Genomic DNA, 17,355 nt, shown 5'->3' on the forward strand with positions numbered 1-17,355 from the left:
TGACCCACTTGGATTTTCATCATCTGCCAACATCTTCGTTGGACTTGTCCTTCCCTAACCTCCAGTTAGGACTTCCCAGTCAAGTATCTAATCAACCTTGACCTACTTGACTCTTCTTCACATCAAACAGGTCAAAATTAACCAGAGAAAAATTGCATCAACAATCTCCTCAAATCGATTGCGCCAGCAATCTCCAACCATTGTCAAACATCGAAACTTAAACGTCAAGACTCAAGCTTGCTTGAGCCAACTCAAGCTTAGTCAACCTTGACCTAGGGAAATTGCACCAACAATTTTTGCCCTATTTATTTTAAATTTATCTAATGTAAATCTATCCAAACTGCATTCAGTTCCTAAGATTCTCAGTTTTTTCGCCTGAAGAGGAAGGCCTCCATCATTTTTTTTGCACATATCTTCTTGGAATTCTGATAACTGCATAAATAACTGGTGTTTTCAAGGTTAGTTGCATAATCTGCAAACATGTTTACAAGCAAATGATGATCGAACCATTCCACACCAGAAAGATTTTTCTATATCAAACCTGAGCTTGGCCACCAGATACATCGATTTACAGGGCGTAGGATGATCATCCCAAACACACCACAGTTTGAGAAGGAGGAAGGGAGGTCTCAGCCAGTGCTGAATTTGATCGGGAGAATCCTATTCTTGTCTTTAGTCATTTGTTGAATCCGTCGGACGATCTGAATTCCGCGCCTCCACTTTGAGATCTTGCCACAATCCTGAGCTCCACGCCGACGGTCTTGGCAACTATCATCTTTTGGACATCTTAACCTACTAGGGTAGATGATGGCAAGCAGAAAGAAGAAGCCCCAAAATGTGAGGGGGCGACGTTCTTTGCTATTTAGTTTTTCTAAAAGGGCGCTCTTTATTGTTTTTATTAAATTACTATTATCAATTTTATTTTTTCCTATTAATAGGGATCTTTACCGATTGCCGCTCCAAAAGTCTACATCGGATTCGTCTGGTTGCGAAGTTAGAGGTCCGACTGTGCGCTGTACTGCTCCTCCGGCGGGTGCAAGGTTAGTGCTCCGCTCTTCTACCTTGTTCCCTTTTCAATCTCTCGTTAAAAGATATTACCAAGAATCAAGATTGCAAAGCTCGATCCCTTCCGCCGACCTAATTAAAAGTCGAGTGGCAAGATCTCACACCTTATCCGATTTCTACACCGGCGTAAAATCCCTATATTCTTCCCTCCTTCCCCGATCGCCTTCCGGCCTCTTGTTCGACTCCAGCGGCCTTTTGACGTCACCTACATTCTTTTTACTATCTCGGTGAAGTTCTTGTGCGTCCTATTGATATGTAATTTTTATTTTTATTTTTCTGAAAAAAAATGATTTCAGAGTTCTCCTCCTTACCGTAGTAGTTCATTGGATTGTTGTCTAACATTTCCTGGGATAAGAAAGTCTATACAGAAATTGAATGCTACAACAAGTTGACTCTTACAATTTCTCATAGATAACAAAAAAATATTTTGTTAGGACACACATTCTTTTATTTCTCGTGCTTTTATGAGAGAGATTGGTAGACTACCTACTCTTAGACCACGGCGACTGACCATCGCCCTACCATTCGGTAATACATTAAACGTCACTTAGGAGGTCAGAGGATGCCCATTGGACTTTGGCAACAATATACTCACAGTAGATTTAGTAGTACTGGAAATGGTCGAGTTCGACATTATCCTTGGCATGAATTGGCTGTCAGCATATCATGCCACGGTTGATTGTCAGGCGAGGGTGGTCACATTCCGACCGCTGAACCAACCCTCGTGGGATTTCAATTGTGTCCTGGCCATCCGGTCAGCCACAAGGAGGTATGAGATGTTGTCATCTCTATTCCTCTTCCCTGTTTGACAGCCGTCACAACTTATCAACGGATTGGCATCTTCTGGATTGCAGATCCATTGCTGCGGTGACCCCATTTGTGCTTGGATTTGTGCCACTTTCGTGTATCGGTGAATTCTGAGGCGGTGAGGGTTGTTGGACAGATTTACCATCGTCGGAAGAGCCACAAACTGCTGATAAGGGTAGTAATCTGAACCTGATCAGATTTATTAGGTTGTTCCTTTTATCATGTTGGATGTGTGTTATGTTTCTTATTGAATGCTTATATCAAACTTGATCTCCCTTAATTAGAATGCACGCACTTGGCTTTAATTGTTTCATGCACCCAACTTGTTTGATAAAATGTTCCGTAGTTAGGTTCTAATTTTTGCATGTCATGTGTTCATTTCACGTTCGGTGAAATGTCTCTTTCAATAGTTAGGTTCAATCTGATGCATCTTAGTTTACCTAACTCTTGCTTTGTATTGCTCTTTCAATTGTTAAGTTTTATGTCTTCATTTAAATTCAATTAGGTTAAGTTAGATTAGGTTTCTTTAATGCTCTAAGTTTTGTTCCATGCTTAGTTTCGTTAATTACTTCATGTTGACTATTATTTTCTGCAATTGTATTTTATTCATTAGGTTTGATTTCATAGTTGCTTTGCTATTTCAAATCTTAGTCTTAGAATCCAAAATTTTCTATTATCTTGTATTTGATTTTGTTATATGTACTTAGAGATTCTAAGTTTAAGATTCAAATTTGAAGAAAATCCTACTTAAGTATTTGTTCACACTGACCTAATTTTTATGGTTTTGTGATGCCTATTGTTTCAGAGCCAAAAGAGTCTTCATGACTTGTTAATTCTTTAGCATTGACAACTATGGACTAATTAGTGGGTGATCATTGATATTGATTATGACTTTTGTATAATTTTAATTTATTTGTATTAAAAATTCTGATATTGTAAGACTTGTTTCATATTTTGATTTGTTAGATTTTCTCAACAAAATTGGTTGGTTCATTAATCTGTATAAGAGAAGCAATTTATCTCATGGAATTCGAAGACAGGGAGGGCAAAAGAAGAAAATGAAGGCATGCATGTTATTAGCTCGAGGATAGAGGAACAAATTATTGAAAGAGAAAAAAAACTTGTTATTATAGAGGGAAGAAAATCTCAAGGAGATGATTCGGAAATGATTCAAGAAATGGAATATACAAATCATTTATATCTAGGAAAATTTGATCTTTATAGTTTGATTATTGGTCAAATTTGTTTGGATAATGTAAATATTTATTTATTTTAATATTAATTGTATAATACATTTGGAATTAGAAGTTATTTCTTTTTAATAATTTTAATTTATTTGAAATGAAGAATTATTTAAATATATTGATGAAAAATATAAAAATGTAATATAATAATATTTAGTGATAAATTTAAAAATAAAATTATATACGGATTTATAAATAGAATTGTAAACAGATTTATAAACAGGATTAATAACAGATTTAAAACAAAATTAGAGACAGAATTTACATTTGAAATTAATTTTATTTTGTTAACTTGAAATAGATTTATAAACAGTTTTTTCATCCGTTTCAAAAATTAGAGATGGAATATTTTCGTTTCAAAATTAGCTACGGGGCTTTCACTAACGGATTTTTGAGACGGAATATTCCGTCTCAAACTTTCTTTAGAGACGGAAAAATGATTTTCAGAGACAGATTTTTTCGTCTCTAAAGCCCTGTTTTCTTGTAGTGAGTTCTCAACTCTCAGACGCTCCTGTGGTCCGAGAGTATCCGGATGTATTTCCAGATGAGCTACCATGTCTGCCTCCTTGAAGGCAAGTGGAGTTTGCTATTAAGCTGATTTCGGGGACCGCACCGACATTGAAGGCTCCCTACCATATGACACCGAAAGAGTTGGACGAGCTAAAGGTCCAACTCCAGGAGTTATTGGATAGGGGATTCATACATCCTAGTGTGTCTTCGTGGGGTTCTCCGGTAGGATTGTACTCTGAGATTGTGCATCGATTACAGACAACTGAATGCAGTAACCGTCAGAAATAAGTACCCCCTATCATGGATCGAGGATTTGTTTGATCAGCTCAGGGGTACATCCGTGTATTCTAAGATTGATCTGTGGTCCGAATATCATCAGCTGAGAGTTAAAGATTCTGATATTCAGAAGACAGCATTCCGTACCAGATACAGACATTATGAGATTTTGGTAATGCCATTTGGGCTTACCAATGCTCCAACGGTATTTATGAATTTGATGAACCGTGTCTTTCTGGAGTACCTAGATCAGTTTGTTATCGTTTTCATCGATGGCATTTTGATCTACTCGCGTTCCAAGGAGGATCATGCACAGCATCTTCGCATAGTCTTGGAGACTCTTCAACAACATCAACTATATGCGAAGTTCAGCAAATGTGCTTTTTGGCTATCTTCGGTCGATTTTCTGGGACACATGGTTTCTAGCCAAGGTATTTTCGTAGACCCTCAGAAGATCGAGACTATCACCAACTAGGAACATTCGAAATTAGTTCAAGAGATCCGCAGTTTCTTGGGCTTGGCCAGATACTACAGACGATTCGTCGAGAGTTTCTCTCGCATTGCTATGCCGCTGACACGCCTGACCAGGAAGAGTGTAAAGTTCACGTGGTCAGAAGCCTGCGAGACCAACTTTCAGGAGCTGAAGCGGAGATTAGTGTCGGCACCAATTATGATTTTACCTTCTGGAGAGGACAGATTCATACTCTACACCGACGCTTCTCTATAGGGTTTGAGCGCTGTTTTGATGCAGCATGACAGGGTAGTCTCTTATGTTTCTCGTTAGTTGAAGGAGCATGAGAAGAACTACCCAGTTTATGATTTGGAGTTGGCCGCTATTATCTTTGCTTTGAAGATTTAGCAGCATCATCTGTATGGTATAACATTTGAGATTCTCACTAATCATAAGAGTCTCAAATATCTTTTCACCGAGAAGGAACTTAATCTTCGACAGAGGAGATGGATGGAGTTCCTGAAGGATTACGACTGTACCATTAGCTACCACCCGGGGAAAGCTAATGTGGTTACTGATGCACTTAGCCGGAAGTCCAGAGGGACTTTGGCTTGTCACCGAGTTTTAGTCACGGACTTGATTCAGATTTTCTCCGAGTTGGGCCTTGAGGAGCAGGGACAGAAAGAGCAGGGTATTCTTGTTACCATAGTTGCTCAGTCGTTGATCAGGACGAGGATCCGAGAGGCCCAAGCCGGTGATCAGCGCTTTCAGTCCATTGGCAGCTAGATAGCTTCCGGGTAGTAGATCGAGTTCACCCGAGATGACGAGGACATTATTTTTTTCTCTGAGGTAGATTATGCGTATCTCAATCTCACCTGGTCTTGGAGGAATTACTTCAGGAGGCTCATCGCTCTCGATTTGCGATCCACCTAGGCGAAACCCGCATGTATCGTGATTTGAGGCGTTCCTATTGGTAGAATGACATGAAGAAAGACATCGCGGAATTTGTAGCTAGATGTCTAGTCTGTCAGCAGGAGCACCAGAGACGTGCTGGATTACTTCAAAGGATTTCTATTCTAGAGTAGAAATGGGAGCACATCACTATGGACTTTGTGATAGAATTGCCTAGGACACGACGAGGCCATGCCGCGATTTGGGTAATTGTTGATCGATTAACCAAATCCGCACACTTCCTGGCGATTCGGAAGACCGACTCTGGATCGATTGGCGGAGCTGTATTGCCGAGAGGTCATCAGATTGCATGGTGTTCCTTTGAGCATTATATCGGATAGAGACCCACGGTTCATGTCTCAGTTCTGGCAGAGCCTGCAGCAGGCCTTGAGCACACAACTCCATTTCAGTACAGCTTTCCATTCACAGACAGATGGACAGTCATAGCGGACCATCCAGACTCTAGAGAACTTGCTGAGGTCTTGCGTTGTTGATTTCGGAGGTAGCTGGGAGGACCACCTACAATAAGTAGAGTTCGCCTACAACAACGGCTATCATTCGACTATCCAGATGGCACCGTTTGAAGCGTTGTATAGTAGATCTTGTCGGACACCCACCCTTTGGGAGGAGGTTGGGGAGGCCCAGCTACTAGGACCACAGAGAGCTTAACAGGAGGCAGAGTTGGTCCGTACTATCAGACGGAGAATGTCAGAGGCGTAGGACCGCCAGAAAAGTTATGCTGATCGGAGACGGAGACCCCTAGAGTTCTCTACTGGCGACCATGTATTTCTGAGAGTTTCACCCACGAAAGGGGTGAAGAGATTTGACCTCCGAGGTAAGCTGGCTCCGCAATACATTACCTTTCCAAATCTTGGAGAGGATTGGAGCGGTAGCGTACCGTCTGGCCCTACCACCGTCTCTAGCAGACGTTCACGATGTATTCCATGTGTCTATGCTGAGGAGATACGTAGCCGACCCAGCACATGTTCTGTTAGATATATCAGTTCTCATTCAGCCTAACGTTACCTACGAGGAAGTTTCGGTACGGATTCTGGACCACAAAGAGTGTCAGTTGCGGAACAAGACTATCCGACTTGTTAAAGTTGGGTGATAGTATCATTCTGACGAGAAGGTTATCTGGGAGCTCGAGGATACGACCCGAGCACGATACCCCCATCTATTTACTTAAGGTATGAGGGTTAGTTTTCGTTCAACATTTATACTGTTTAGCTTTTGCTAGTACTTGCTGATGGTAGATAACGAAAATTTGGGGACCAAATTTTATTAGCGAGAGAGAATGTAAAATACGTAACCAAATAATAATTAAATAATAAGATTTTATATGCATATAGTGTTAACGGAATTTTTAGAAATTTTTAAAAATTTTCTAAATTTTTTTTGAAGTTTGTATGAGGTAATTTGTGGAGATAAATTAATAGACATGGGAAAAAACTGTTTAGAAATACGGAAGGGTAAGAGTTGATAAGGAAATTACTTAAACTTTAATAAAATTAAACCTAAATTTTCTAATTTGATTAAAGTTTCCTTTTTATTTCTTTCCTTTTTTTTCTTTCTTTTTCCTTATTTCTCTACCCGAGCCCTATTTCTTCCTCGCTGAACCTTCCTCCTCTTCTCTTCATCTCGCGACGCCGTGATTTCTCCTCCCTCGCCGATCTCTGCTTCCTTCCCCGACGCCGCCACTTTCTTTCCCTCCTCTTCGTCTCCGCCACGGATCTGGCCACTGTCCCTCTTCCGATCTCCCTGTGCGCCGCCGCCGACTTTCTTCTCCTGAGCTGATCACCACTGACCTTCTTCTGGCTGCGGACACTGAGCACCCATCGCCAGTCGAGCCCTAGATCTGCTCTCTCTTGCGCCGAGCACCCGCTTCTCGGTCGTCACGGCCGACGCCAGTCGACGAGCGCCACCGAGGGTTGCTTCTCCGATCTTCTTCTTCCTTCCCCCTTGTGTCTGTGCCCTAGACTTCCACCGCCGCCTCTGTGGGAGTTGCTGGACAAATTGTCCGGTTGCAAATTCCTTCTTAGCTGCCAAAATCGGAGGTAATCCTCAACCATAACCACTGATTTAGGTGAGTGATTGTGGGAGGGTTAGTTTGGGGTACTTGGTTTGACAGGGAAATTGCTGATTAGGGTTTCTGGGTTCCAACAGCAATTGGTTTTCAACAGCAGCTCCGCGTTTGTTCTGGCAGCAACTTCATTGTAAGCTCCGGCCACCAATTTCCAGCGTCAAACTTCTCCGATCGCGGGTCAGCAATAACGCGATCGAATTTGGGTGAGTTTGTTTGGATAGGTTTGATTCATTATATAGTTGGTTGTTCATGTGTAGTTAGGTTAACTGGTAGTTAAGTTGGAGAATGAATTGTTCTAAATTTGACTTAAGGTTAGGTTGTTTATGTATATATTTTAATCTAATTGATTAATGGAACAACTAGGGTTTAACGAAGTTAACCCTAGTTGATCAATGGATTAGATTTAGTTGGGGATTTGTTTTAGCTAATTAATTTATGTAATTAGCTAAATTTGTATATCATGCGTTACAGGACCTTGATTCGAGACGGTCGTCTCGACGTAGGATTTCTTGACACGATCATCTTTTGAGATGGGTATTTCTGACTTATCTTTTTGATATAGTCATTTTTAGATATACATAATAGTTTATTTCTAGTAGTAATGATTATGTTTGCATCTGCTTGGTATGTCACTACTCTGTTCTTGTAGTCTGTCTTGATTGTTATCTGTTATGCCATCATACTTATTTTCTCTTGATTGATGCCTTGTATACTCCTGTTCTTAGAATTAGTGACATACATTGCTCTACTGTGTAGTAGTCTTGTGATTTGACATATCTGATTTGAGCATCTAGTTAATTGTTACCTGGATCATTGCATGATTTATTTATTTCCTTTTTTGGTGCATTTTGTTTGGAGGTGTATATTGTTATTATCTATATGTTAGTGTCATGCACCATCTTGCACGATTGCATGCTGAACGATTGTTGGCTTCCTTATTGTTGAGCGCATCGCCAATTACATGATCTGCACACACGACCACTCATGGGTTAGTGGTATATCAGGCAGTGTGTGTGCAGTTTGCTCTGTCAGTGCTTCGTTGGTTCACTCATGGGTAGCGTGACGTAGCGTGGTAGCACGTTAGGGATTCCTCCTCTGGACTATCTCAGGGAGATGAGAGCATTGCACTCTCCCACTCTGTTTGGGATAGGAGGATAAATGTACTCCGACAGCATCCTGTCCACTCGGTCACTCAAGAGCAGTGATGGCAGATTGCACAGATGTCATAACCCTACCCACTCGGTCTCACCATCACGTGTGAGATGATTGACTGGTGACAGGGGTGACACATGTCATTTTGTATCATTTCTGCATGATTGTATTTATTGTTTGTGCTTGCTGCATTATGTATGTTGCATTTGTTTGAGTTGTGTATGTTTGACATGCATACAGGTGACATTTTGTATCTGGTATGACGACCCTTATTTCCAAATAGGAGGTTCTGGTGAGTGCAGTTTTCTTCAGCTCTTTTCAGTATGCATTTCCTTCTTTTGTTAGAAAACTGTACCGCATGATTATTACTGTTAGTTATAATTTATTATGCATGTCTATTCTGTATCCGCTGAGTTCTTGGACTCACCCCGTTGCTTTATATTTTTCTATTTCAGGTTGATGCCGTTAGGAGGTTTCAGTTGCTAGTCCCCTCGTCACAAGGATTTTCGCTTTGGTCTTTCGATTTCTGTTTATTTGTTTAGTGTCATGTTATAGACTCGTATTGGTTTGTTCATTAGATTTGAGTGATTTGTTTTTAAGCATTGTACTGGTTGGGTTTTTGGTTGCTTGGTGAATTTGTATTTGGTGTGTTTTGCTTCGTGCCTGCCGGACGGCAGAAGAGGTAAGTTGTGATTGTTTTCGATTCCTTTTCGTATTGTGTTGATAGCCGGAGGCTATTTTTATTATAATTGCGTGGAATGTTTCATTTTTGTATAGTATATATTCCAGCCGTGTTGGCTGATGAGTGTGAGCCCTGAGGGCAATGTAGAAACGTTTCAGATTGTCACCCGTAAAGGGGAGATGTTGTCGAAATTTCTTCTGGCAGGGACTACCTGGGGCGTGACAATCTCGGTGAAGTTCTTGTGCGTCCTATTGATCTGTAATTTTTATTTTTTATTTTTTTTGAAAAAAAATGATTTCAGTGTCCTCCTCCTTACCGTAGTAGTTCGTTGGATTGTTGTCTAACCTTTCCCGGGTTAAAAAAGTCTATATAGAAATTGAATGTTACATCAAGTTGACTCTTACAATTTCTCATAGATAACAAAAAATATTTTGTTAGGACACGCTTGGTTGAAAAGATGGATGTTGGGGTCCATCAGATGACTATGGAGGATGAAGAAGATGACTTCATGCTGTCAAGAAATTACTTCCTTGCCAAAGAAATTGGCAGCTCTTCAAGGAATAAATCCTCGCAAAAACACGTCGTCGACATCAATCATGTTGACGAACAGGTTTGATTCACCTCCAAAGTGCAAATTGTAGTCACTTTCTGTGATCCTCATATTACTTTTCCCTAGAATTGCAGTTATCCATCGACATATTATTGTTTGCTATTTGGCACAGTTTGTCACTTCCTTGTTAGTTATTATACTCTCCTATTATGGATTTTCCTATTGGTAAGTTGGAGAATCTAGGTTAGTATACTGAGAGAGAAATGCACATGTTTAAGCTACTTTCTTAATGGTGTAACTTATTCCTGTTATTTAGCAATATATAATATTACCTCGTATTCTCAACATACGATACATATCGCTTAAATGCATAGATACTTTTTTTGATCTAATATAACATTTTTGCATTTCTTATCTGATTTTTTAATATTTGTTTACTGTTTAGTTTTTACTTCTGAACTTACCCCGTTGTTTTTACTGGTATCAAGATTCCCTTGTGGCTATATCTTATCTCCCACTCCAATGAATTCTACTGGACTTGGTGGGATGTTGTTTGGAGTAGCTTTCTGTGACTTCTTAAATTGTTGTTTATATGAAAAAGATTTACGTTGCTTAGAGGGTTAAAAAGGAATATCCTACAGCTGCTCCCAAGTTTAGTCCCTCCTTTGGCTGTTCTTTAGCAAATTCAAGCTTCACACAAGTGAATACAAATAATAACCAGACAAGTTTACTACTTATATGCCAATCTACTATTATTAGATAATAACCAATCGATTAGAATAATCAGTTTACTCATGTGAAATAGTTGAAGAATATGTAATCAAATTTTCACCATGATATTCTTTTTTAAAACATCACTGTTAAAGTTATCATATGACAGTTTGAATAACATGCTTATCCTTTTTCTAATGCTTACACTATTTGATCTCAGGACCTCCGAAAAGAAGTCTTTGATATTCCAGTGAAGCATGAAAACGAAATCCAACATTTAATCAAAAGTTACAGAAATTTATACCCTAAGTGGCTTTTTGAGTTAAGGTACGTAGGCTTGCTTATGTAGATTTTTGTAGTCCTTCACTTAACATTCTGACATGAGCAGGAATTATATTTCTTGCTATGAAGATATATGCTTTTGACTACAAGTTATTTTAGGAATTCATAAAATTCATCAGAACTGTGTTCTCTTTTAATGTATTTTTGAAGGATTGCACTTATTGCAGGTGTGGTTTTGGTTTATTAATGTATGGATTTGGTTCTAAAAAAGCCTTGCTCGAGGATTTTGCTTCAACAAGCTTAACTGATTTTGGAGTGGTCGTGATCAATGGCTATCTTCCATCAAACAATCTTAAACAAGTATGATTTTTCTTCCCTCTATGCAATTAAACCCTGTGGCTTACAAAACCTATATTTTGATAGTTTTTTTTTTGTTTTGCTAATTTTACTTCTGGAACCAGTGAATGCACATTACTTCAAGGCATATTAAAAAAAAAATTGGAAAACTAAAGTTGTTGGGGTATCAAATAATTATCAACTGAAAGAAATTTGTATTTTTCTATTATATTCTTTTGGTCAGAGAGATTTTCTGTATTTAATGTGCTTAGATGTCTCTCTCATTCTTTCGGCACACCAACCAATTTTTGTGGTGATAATCTAGTATTGTTGCTAACAATGTTTAAATTTGATATGGTGATATGGGTGTTTTTCTCTTAGATTGTACATTTTAATTCAAATTTTATGTTTTTTTAATATAAGAAACAACTTAGCTTTTAAGTATGTTCATCATTCCAGAGCAATTATTTGTACTAGTTTATAATCTATAGCTTAATCACTTACACTCTTTATTTATAATGTGTTCATTCTTAAAGGCCCTGATAACCCTAGCTGAAGTCCTCTCGGACCAATTAAAACATGAAAGGAAGAGCTCTACAAGAAGCAAATCGAACACTGAACATACTTTTAGTTCTCTGTCAATTGAAGATCTTCTCTCATTTCTGAACGTGCAACTTCCACAAGACAATAACTGTTTTGTCTGTGTTATCATACACAACATTGATGGTCCTTCTTTGAGAGATCCTGATTCACAACAGTATCTTGCGCAATTAGCAAGCTGTTCTAGAGTCTGTATGGTTGCATCGATTGACCATGTGAATGCACCTCTTTGTAAGTTTTGGTTAACTTGCATTTCCTATTTGACAGTTTAGCATTTTTCTTTGGTTCTTTACCTACTTCTCACATGCTTCTGATCAGTTAATCATGTTATAGAATTTTGTTAGCATCAAAGTCACTACGTTTAATGAATTTCTGTCGCTACTAGTTGCATGCTTCTTTAGATACCTAGTGGCTGATATCTTGATTTTGGAAAGAAGAGCGATATAGTTGAATGTTTCATTAGATTCCTAGTGGCTGATATCATTAGAAGGCTTTGTTCACTCAAAGTTATATTTAATGGGAGGGGACTTACTCAAAAGAGGTGGAGGTCGATGAGAGAGTGGAAGAGAGGAAAATCTGATTTTTATGTTATACATGTTTTGTTTCTCAGTCCTTGCTAAATGAGTCTGCTCAAGGTTTTGCGCTGCTTTAATGCTCACTTGGTTTGTTTGTAGTGTGGGACAAGAAGATGGTGCACACTCAGTTCAAGTGGTCGTGGCATCACGTCCCAACTTTTGCCCCTTACAAGGCGGAGGGCAATTTTTTCCCATTGATTTTTTCCCATTTATTTTTGCCCCTTACAAGCATATAAGAATTAGAGCTTGGATCAAGCTTCAAAATAGGGATTACCTTCCCTTTTACCTTTGAAGCTCCCCCTTGACTTGTGCTCCTCTTCTTTTCCCATTTCTTCAAGTGCGCTAATTTCTTGAGCTCTCCTCTCCTTGGGCACTTTGTGTGGTAGTGTCCCCACTCACCACATGTAAAGCACCTAATGTGCTTCTTCTCCTTCTTCTTCCTACAACTCACATTAATTTCTAAATTAACTTTAGTGAGTTTAGGGTTTACCTCCTTTACCTTCTTGAGCGAAGGACACCTACTCTTGTAGTGCCTCATCTTACCACACTCAAAGCATTTGATGTGATCCTTTGTGCTCTTCTTGGTAGTTAAGGTGGATGGTTGAGCTTCCAAGATCTCCTCTTTCTTGGATTGCTCTTCTTCCTCTTCACTTGAAGATGTGGACGATTCCACTTCTTCTTCCCTTGAAGATGTGGATGATATCTCCTCATCTTCCTTCCCCTCCTCGGATGTTGAGCTCGTGTCAACATTCGATTGGTCCTTCTCTTCTTGGACCAATGAGTCCTTCTCCTTGGGTTCCTCCTCTTCTTGGATTTGTGTAGGACTCTCATGAAGCGCAATTACCTTTTTCCAAAAGTCACTTGCATTCTCGTATTCACCTACATTCAATATCGCATTAGGAGATAATAAATTAATTAAAATTCTAGTTACCTCCTAGTCCGTCTCCGATTGCTCCCTTTGCTCATCGGTCCAATATTGACGTCGGAGACGCTTTCCCTTCTTATTCGTTGGAACTTTAAACGGTTCCTCCAACGCAATCCATTGGTTCCAATTCATTTGGAACCACATCTCCATGCGCTTCCTCCAATAGTCGAAGTCCTCGCGCTCGTATGGAGGTGGGATTCGGATGTCCCATCCGAGAGGTCCCTCCGACTCCATCTTCTTCCTCTAGCCGCTCTCTTGGCGATTAGTCCAACAAGAGCTCACCTAGCTCTGATACCACTTGTTGGGACTTTGACGTCGCTAGAGGGGGGGTGAATAGCGTTTCACCCAAATCGATTGCTTCCTATAATGTTAGTTCACAGTGGAAATACAAAAACAAATACTAATAAGAGAAAGCAAACCTAACACGTTGATTTAACGTGGTTCGGAGATAAAGCTCCTACTCCAGGGCTGTCCGTAAGGTGGACGATCCCGATCCGTCGGTGGATGACTCCCCGGAAAACCTCCGGCTAGCTCAAGCTCCTTGTCGGTGGAGAAACCTCGCCACAAACACTTGAATACAAGCACACCAATCACACAAAGGCTTAAGAGACTCTAATAGGCTTTAACCAAGTCTATTTCGTCAACCATGCCCAAGCACCGTGAGCTCTATTAAATAAAGCTCGAGAGGAAAACACTAAGCGGTTTCCCCGTTACCAGTCGACTGGTGTATACACCAGTCGACTGGTCCTTTAAGTGAAGACCGTTACCCAATGGTCAACTACCAGTCGACTGCTACAGTGTACCAGCCGACTGCTACAGTGAACCATTCTGTTCGAAGCAAAAAGCACCGTAAGCGATTACTCTAATCGCTTACCATGTCTTAATCGATTACACTAATCAATTAGACAACCTTTCTCGTGATTTTAAGCTTAAGTGACTACCTTAGTAGCTTAAGATATGGTAATCGACTACCATAGTCGATCATCAAACCCTAACTTCCCAATTGAAGTCTAGGGTTCCTTTATCCAACATCCGATCAACCATGACCTATTGGGACTCCTCCTTGTTTGGCATCTGGTCGACCTTGACCTGTTAGGACTTCTTTGTCAATTGTCCGGTCAATCCTTTGACCCACTTGGACTTTCTTTCTCGTGCCAAGTGTCCGGTACTTCATGATTCACTTGGACTTTCTTCCACCAGATGCCCGATCATCCTTGACCCATCCGAATTTCCTTGTGCCAAGTATCCGATCACTCCTTTGACATACTTGAACTTTCTAATACCAGGTGTCCGGTCAACCTTGATCCACCTGGATTTCCACGTGTCTGGTTTCACTCACCAGACTTTTTCTTCTGTCTAGCTTTACCACTAGAACTTTCCTTCTGCCTAGCTTGACTCACTAGGGCTTTCACCTGACTTCACTCACCAAAATTTTTCCACTGTCTGGTTTTACTCACCAGGACTTTCACTCTGTTTGGCTTTACTCACCAGGGCTTTCACATAGCTTCACTCACTAGGATTTTCACCTGACTTTACTCATCAGGATTTTCATCTGCCTGACTTCACTCATCGGGACTTTCATCTGCCTAGCTTCACTCACCAGGACTTCTAACATCAAGTGTCCGGCCAACACTGACACACTTGGATTTTCATCATCTGCCAACATCTTCGTTGGACTTGTCCTTCCCTAACCTCCAGTTAGGACTTCCCAGTCAAGTATCTAATCAACCTTGACCTACTTGACTCTTCTTCACATCAAACTGGTCAAAATTAACCAGAGAAAAATTGCACCAACAATCTCCTCAAATCGATTGCGCCTGCAATCTCCAACCATTGTCAAACATCGAAACTTAAATGTCAAGACTCAAGCTTGCTTGAGCCAACTCAAGCTTAGTCAACCTTGACCTAGGGAAATTGCACCAACAATTTTTGCCCTATTTATTTTAAATTTATCTAATGTAAATCTATCCAAACTGCATTCAGTTCCTAAGATTCTCAGTTTTTTCGCCTGAAGAGGAAGGCCTCCATCATTTTTTTTTGCACATATCTTCTTGGAATTCTGATAACTGCATAAATAACTGGTGTTTTCAAGGTTAGTTGCATAATCTGCAAACATGTTTACAGGCAATTGATGATCGAACCATTCCACACCAGAAAGATTTTTCTATATCAAACCTGAGCTTGGCCACCAGATACATCGATTTACAGGGCAGAGGATGATCGTCCCAAACACACCACAGTTTGAGAAGGAGGAAGGGAGGTCTCAGCCAGTGCTGAATTTGATCAGGAGAATCCTATTCTTGTCTTTAGTCATTTGTTGAATCCGTCGGACGATCTGAATTCCGCCCCTCCACTTTGAGATCTTGCCACAATCCTGAGCTCCACGCTGACGGTCTTGGCAACTATCATCTTTTGGACATCTTAACCTACTAGGGTAGATGATGGCAAGCAGAAAGAAGAAGCCCCAAAATGTGAGGGGGCGACGTTCTTTGCTATTTAGTTTTTCTAAAAGGGCGCTCTTTATTGTTTTTATTAAATTACTATTATCAATTTTATTTTTTTCCTATTAATAGGGATCTTTACCGATTGCCGCTCCAAAAGTCTACATCGGATTCGTCTGGTTGCGAAGTTAGAGGTCCGACTGTGCGCTGTACTGCTCCTCCGGCGGGTGCAAGGTTAGTGCTCCGCTCTTCTACCTTGTTCCCTTTTCAATCTCTCATTAAAAGATATTACCAAGAATCAAGATTGCAAAGCTCGATCCCTTCCGCCGACCTAATTAAAAGTCGAGTGGCAAGATCTCACACCTTATCCGATTTCTCCACCGGCGTAAAATCCCTATATTCTTCCCTCCTTCCCCGATCGCCTTCCGGCCTCTTGTTCGGCGCCAGCGGCCTTTTGACGTCACCTACATTCTTTTTACTATCTCGGTGAAGTTCTTGTGCATCCTATTGATATGTAATTTTTATTTTTTATTTTTTCTGAAAAAAAATGATTTCAGAGTTCTCCTCCTTACCGTAGTAGTTCATTGGATTGTTGTCTAACATTTCCTGGGAAAGTCTATATAGAAATTGAATGCTACAACAAGTTGACTCTTACAATTTCTCATAGATAACAAAAAAATATTTTGTTAGGACACACATTCTTTTATTTCTCGTGCTTTTATGAGAGAAATTGGTAGACTACCTACTCTTAGACCACGGCGACTGACCATCGCCCTACCATTCGGTAATACATTAAACGTCACTTAGGAGGTCAGAGGATGCCCATTGGACTTTGGCAACAATATACTCACGGTAGATTTATTAGTACTGGAAATGGTCGAGTTCGACATTATCCTTGGCATGAATTGGCTGTCAGCATATCATGCCACGATTGATTGTCAGGCGAGGGTGGTCACATTCCGACCGCTGAACCAACCCTCGTGGGATTTCACTGCATCAGGGATGACGGTATCTCGACTATCTCTGCGATTCAAGCTCAGAAGCTACTGTCGCATGGCTATCAGAGATTTCTATTGTCGTTAATTAATGCCAACGACAGCAGTAGTCACTACAACAAAACAGGGCTTCAGAAACGGATTTTTAAAACCAAAATAAAATCTGTTTCAGATTTATATAAATTAGAGACAGATTTAATACGGAATTATTAATTCGTTTCATTTTAGTAAATTATATATTTTAAAAAAAAAATTAAGACCGAATTTAAAACATATTTGAAACGAAATTACATATAAATTTTTATAAACAAAAATAAATATGAATTATAAACAGAATTTGAGACTGTATCATTTCTGTGACAAATTTTATTTATAAATTAATTAAAAGTTAAAACGGAAATAAAATCTGTTTCAGATTTATATAAATCAGAGACAGATTTAATACAGAATTATTAATCCGTTTCATTTTAGTAAATTATATATTTAAAAAAAATTAAGATAGAATTTAAAACAAATTTGAAACGAACATATAAATTTTTATAAACAAAAATAAATATGAATTATAAACAGAAGACTGTATAATTTCTGTGACAAATTTCGTTTATAAATTAATTTAAAGTTAAAACGAAAATAAAATCTATTTCAAATTTATATAAATCAGATACAGATTTGTTACATAATAATTAATTTGTTTAACTTTAATGAAATATAATATT

General features: G+C 39.4%; 1 long non-coding RNA gene across 4 annotated transcripts; it reads left to right on the forward strand.

The window, feature by feature from the left end:
- The first annotated feature begins 1,792 nt into the window (after positions 1-1,792).
- LOC122018949 lies at positions 1,793-10,514 on the forward strand. Of its 4 annotated transcripts, XR_006121959.1 has the most exons (5): positions 1,793-1,834; positions 1,920-2,047; positions 8,783-8,834; positions 8,998-9,465; positions 9,663-9,697. It is a non-coding gene; the product is annotated as an uncharacterized LOC122018949 (long non-coding RNA). The 4 variants fall into 4 exon arrangements; XR_006121961.1 differs by lacking the exons at positions 8,783-8,834; positions 8,998-9,465 and having other exon boundaries at positions 9,663-10,514; XR_006121958.1 differs by lacking the exons at positions 8,783-8,834; positions 9,663-9,697 and having other exon boundaries at positions 8,998-9,291.
- The last annotated feature ends 6,841 nt before the right edge of the window (positions 10,515-17,355 follow it).

Source organism: Zingiber officinale, chromosome 9A (genome assembly GCF_018446385.1).
Source record: "Zingiber officinale cultivar Zhangliang chromosome 9A, Zo_v1.1, whole genome shotgun sequence".
NCBI lineage: Eukaryota > Viridiplantae > Streptophyta > Magnoliopsida > Zingiberales > Zingiberaceae > Zingiber > Zingiber officinale.